The following is a 5,357-nucleotide window of genomic DNA, read 5'->3' on the forward strand; positions in this document are numbered from 1 at the left end:
GGCGATGCTTCCGGGTCCGGCGCGGCTCCCGCTGCACTACGGCACAGGTGGGCCATCCTCCACATGGAGACGATGGACACGAGGCACACCGCGGAGGAGGTGGCGGCCGTACTCGACCGCCAGATAGAGGAGTGGATTGGCGGGTGTCCACACCTCTCCCGCGGCTTCATTGTCACCGACAATGGAGCCAACGTTACCGCCGCTGTCGAGACAGTCATGGACTGTGTGAACATACGGTGTATGGCACACACGCTCCATCTGACCGTCAGGGACGCCCTTGGCCTTAAGGAGCTGAAGGCGTCCCAGGAGAAGGGGGCCCGCCCCCATCCCAGCTGCTGTTGCTGCCACGGCCACGCTTGTGGATAAGTCCCGCAAGCTGGCTGCCCACTTCCACCGCAGCGAGAAGTCCAGGAGACTGCTTCTCCAGAAGCAGGATGACCTTGGCCTTCCTTGCCATCTCATCCCTACGGATGTGGAGACGCGGTGGAACTCCACCTTCCTCCTGTTCCAGCGCCTGTTGGAGCAGGAGAGAGCCCTTGTCGCCCTGGCGAGGGACGAGTCCTTGGATGTCTGCGACTTCTCGAACGCAGAGTGGAAGCAGATGTCCGAGGCGGTGTCGGCACTCGAGCCCTTCCAGCTTGCCACGAAGGGCTTGTGTGGCGACACCACTCCCTTGAGCCAGGCGCTGCCCACAGCTGTTGGTCTCGAGAAGCTGATGGGTGGACTCCATATCTCTCTGACCACGCCAGAGGGTCGTGCTCTGGCTGGGAGGCTGAGGTCTGGGGTTGACAAGCGGCTCGTTGATGTGCTGGGAGACAGGGAGGAGTATGTCCTCGCTTGTCTCTGTCACCCAGCCCTCAAGGGCAATGCCGTGAGTGCCGACGACTTGCCCAGGTGGAAGGGCATCCTGGTCGAGAAGGTTAGGGAGGAGGAGGCCGCTAGGGCCCGCAGAGACCAGGGTGTTGGTAGTGGTGCGGGGGCAGCCCTCGCGGCCCAACCCGCACCCAGCAGCAGCATGGGCGGCCAGCCGGCGTCAGCTTCCCCTTCCCCTCCCTCTTCCCAGTCCAGCAGCGCGGCATCCCAGGTGGTGCCATCGCAGCAGCCATTTGCTACCGACTCGAGATCCGCCCAGTGGTTTCAGCAGTTGTGCTATGGCGCCATACCTGGTATGCGGGAGGCTCGACCTGCCAGGCCCCCCTCCAGTGCTGAGCAATGCGTTGCGCAGTACTTGGAGGAGCCTGTGGAGGGAGACGGCGTGGACTGCGCACAGTTCTGGGCGAGCCGCCGCCAAGTCTGGCCGGACCTGGCGGTGGTGGCTGTGCGCCTCCTCTCCTGCCCCCCAACCAGTGTCCAGAGCGAGCGGGTGTTTTCACGTGCCGGGGACGTGGTGACACCCTCTCGCTCCCGCTTGGACCCTGGTCTGGTGGAGCAGCTGGTCTTCCTTAAGGTGAACCTCCCCCTGTTGGGCTACCCCAAGCTGGAGTTTGAGCCGGGCGAGTGATTACCGTGGGTTGCCCCATGGTTGGTCACCTGCCTGGCTCGACCTCTGTGCTTATCCCTACCCTCCCCCCTTCCACCTCTAGCTGAGCTGACATGACAGATGCTGAGCCGTGCCAGCCAGTCGCAGCGTGTAGTGTGCCCACACAGAGATGCAGTTGTAGTAGTAGTTGTAGTGCTGCGACTGGCCAGATGTTTACAATGCCCACGCCCACCTAAAAAGAAACCCAATGCTGACCAGCACAGGCCCTTTATCTATCCACCTTTCAGCATTTGGGGACCTGGCGTGGGCACGGCACACCCCCCCAAAGTAGCACAGCCCACGGAGTACTAGACTTAGCGGCAGCGGCGGGTATACGTTCTAAAATGCAGTGTAGATATGTAAATACTGTATGTAAATAAACATGTAAATAATTTTTTCTTTAAAAACCCCATGTCAAAATCAAGCCTCAAAATTATGCAAAAGAAAGAAAAAAAGGTGACAAAGGGTGAACAAAATGATGAATGCCAAATGAATTGATTTTATTGAAAATGTTACCAGAAATCATGTGTGGGGGGCTTGGTTTACATGGAGAAAATGATTGGGTGATTTTTTCAAATGAAACGAATGAATTATTATCATCTTATGTTCATCTTGATTGTGGTCACTGTTGATGTTGGCTGATGGCAAAAAACCCAAAACCATCAGAATAGCAATGAACTGGCTGCCAACACAACATATTGATTGATAACTGTGCAGGGGGGGAATTGGGTCTGTGTGTGTGTGTGTGTGTGGTGCAGGCTCAGTCTGTCTCTTCCTGTTGTGTGTCTGTCTGTCTGTCTGTCTGTGTGAATGGATGCCTAGCACTGTCTCTGTGTGTGGATGCTTTCTGTGTGTAGTGTGGTGTGTGTCTGTCTACATGTTTTTTTCCTCCCCCCCATGCCTCCCTCCATCCTTCCCCTCTCATCCTCTCCCCTTCCTCTTCACCACCTTCCATCCTCCCTCCCTTCCAGCCCACCACCGCCTCACCTGCCCCCAACCCCGGTCTGGCAGATGATGAGAGTCTGGTCTCTCCCACCGAAGCACACACGTGAGCACGTGTGTGCACAAATATGTGGCTGACCAACTCTGAGCCGGACCCTCCCCCCTTCAATCCCCTCTACATCCCTCTCCCCCTCCCCTTTCCTCCCCCCTGCCTCCCTGCCTCCCTCCCTGCCTCCCTCCCCCCTCCTAGCTAGCAGCGCACACATACACACACAAAACACCTGTGGTGGCAAACACCACCAGCACACATGCACTCACACTGGTGCCACCACCTCTGCCTTGGGCCTCTGTGTCCTTGAGCAGATATGTGGTGGTGGACCAGAGAAGCATTTCTTTCCAGCAAGGCAAAAGGCATGCACTCACTGCACACACACACACACACACGAAGAGGTGAAAAGACGAGAAGAGGCAACTTCTAGAACCAGCAGCAGCAGGTGAGTGTCGTGTAATTGTGTTGCTTCCCAAGGCCACTGCCCATGCTCAATGCTCAGTCTGCTGAAACTAAAGAACTAGCTACAATCACCCTTCCTCACACGCAGCTCAGCTCAGCTCAGCTGCACAGCACACTGACTAACTAGACACTACAGCTGGTGGTAGAAAAAACAGAAGTCTAGATTCTAGAAGATGTCCTGGTGGATTTTAAACTTTCAAATCTGTGCTAGGATTGCCTCGCCTCCTCCTCCTCCTCCTCCTGCCTGTAATTGTGCCCTCTCCCCTTGCAGTTGCGCCGTCGTGATGGGTTGGTGATGTGCGTGCGCCGTCTACTTAGCTCTCTCCTCCTCATGTTGGCTGGGCTTGCCAGGCACTGGCTGGCAGCAGCTGTTGGCTGTGTGCTAGGCTCAGGCTGTGGCACGCGTGACTGGACTGGGAATGTTATTGTAGCGGCAACACTGGTTGTGGTGGTAGCAGTAGTAGCTGTTGCTGTTGCTGGGCTGGTGGCTGCTGGCCTGTGCTGACTCTGCGCACTTGGTCTGATCTGGTAATTTGGATGCAGATGTAGGGTGTGTGTGCATCATCCATGGGGAGCAGCAGAGCAGAGCAGAGCAGGTTGGCTGGCTTCTGTCTGTCGGGCCTAGTCAGTGGCAGGCACTGAGTGAGGCGGTGGTTTCTTTGGGCGTCACATCACCCATCATGCAGAGCGGCAGGTCTGCTGCTCTGCTGCTCCGCCTCCTGCTTCTTCTCTGTGTGTGCTGCTCTTGTGCTTAGTGTGCTGCTCCGCTGCTGCTGCTGTGCTGGCAGGCAGCACAGCAGTGGCCTTTTTGTTAGATCAGAGAGTGGGTGTTGTCTCTCTGAGTGTCCTCCTCTTACTTGCTTGGATAGGAGTGGTGGTAGTAGGTAGGCATTAAGATGGACTGACTAGGTGTTACGTGTTAGGGTGCCCAGAGAGAGGGGCCAAAAAGATGGGGTGGCAATTGTTGGGTTGCTCCTAGTATTATTGGTGAATTTTTGAAGAAAAATTTTTTTCCATTGGCTAGAATGGGGGTTTGGGGCTGCCCCAGACCCGCCTCTGTGGGGTGGCAGCACCGCCAAAGTGGGTCCGGGGCCATGGCAAAAATGCCCTCAGTCCCTCCCTGCAATCCCCGTAGAGATAGGAGTGATGGTTCTGTTGTTTTTCTGAGGTGTTCTGAGTGAGTGTGGATTCTGTGATAGCAAATGAGAGTGGATTCATGGTGTCTCATTGGAAATCTCATTAGCTATCATAGAATCTACACTCAGAACACCTCATAAAAACAACAGAACCATCACTCCTATCTCTACAGGGATTGCAGGGAGGGACTGAGGGCATTTTTGCCATGGCCCCGGACCCACTTTGGCGGTGCTGCCACCCCACAGAGGCGGGTCTGGGGCAGCCCTAAACCCCCATTCTAGCCAATGGAAAAAAAAATTTCTTCAAAAATTCACCAATAATACTAGGAGCAACCAATTGCCTTGGGATTTTTGGGGTGGAGGACACCCATGGGTGGCTACCACCCACCCCAGCTTTTTTGCCCCTAAGGGCTCCACATTGTGAGTTATGGGCAAGAATTAATTTTTTTAAAAAAATTTGTAAAAAATCAGAGGAAGGTCCAATCGACTTGAAATTTGGGTGGCAGGTAGAACACAATGTCCCCTTCAAAACCAGCCACTTTTTGTGATCCGAACCGGTTCGGTTCAGATCCGAACCGGTTCGAAACCGAACCGGACCGGGGGGGTGGTCCGGCAAAACCAAAACCGAACCTCCCCGGTCCGGTCCGGACCCGGTTCGGACCCGAACCGAACCGGGAGAACCGGTTTTATGCACATCCCTATTGAGCTGAGCCATGGAGGGAGTGAGAGAGCGAAGGTGGCGTGAACTAAAAGCCAACAAAAGCTTAACAACTCTTAGAGGTGGATCACTTGGCTCGTGCATCGATGAAGAATACATCTAGCTTCGAAAATCAATGTGAATAGCAGGACACATTGATCATCAACACTTCGAATGCACTTGCGGCCCTGGGTTCCTCCCGGGACTATGCCTGTCTGAGCGTCGCTTGACAATCAATCGTCCCACTGCCCGGGGTGCAACTGGGGGCCTTGAATGGGTGCCTCGGTCCCCCTAAGTCCAGATTCGACGCACTCGGGGCTCCTGGTTTGGTCGGTTTATCTCTCTCCCTGCTCCTGAGCCTTGTTTCTAGAGGTGCACACGCATTCCCAGAGGTACACAGGCAGTCCCAGGTGTGCACACACATTCCCAGAGGTGCATATGCTTTCCCAGAGGTGTACACACTTTCCCAGAGGTGTACACGCATTCCCAGAGGAGCACACATGTTCCGAGAAGTGCGGACACTTTCCCAGAGGTGCACATGAGTTCCCAGGG

The 5,357-nt window shown here is 55.3% G+C and overlaps 1 non-coding gene across 1 annotated transcript; it reads left to right on the top strand.

Moving 5' to 3' along the window:
• The first annotated feature begins 4,877 nt into the window (after positions 1-4,877).
• On the top strand, positions 4,878-5,030 carry LOC128341398 (5.8S ribosomal RNA). The gene has a single exon (XR_008314401.1). It is a non-coding gene; the product is annotated as a 5.8S ribosomal RNA (ribosomal RNA).
• Positions 5,031-5,357: the final 327 nt, after the last annotated feature.

This window comes from Hemicordylus capensis, chromosome 1, assembly GCF_027244095.1.
Source record: "Hemicordylus capensis ecotype Gifberg chromosome 1, rHemCap1.1.pri, whole genome shotgun sequence".
Lineage (NCBI taxonomy): Eukaryota > Metazoa > Chordata > Lepidosauria > Squamata > Cordylidae > Hemicordylus > Hemicordylus capensis.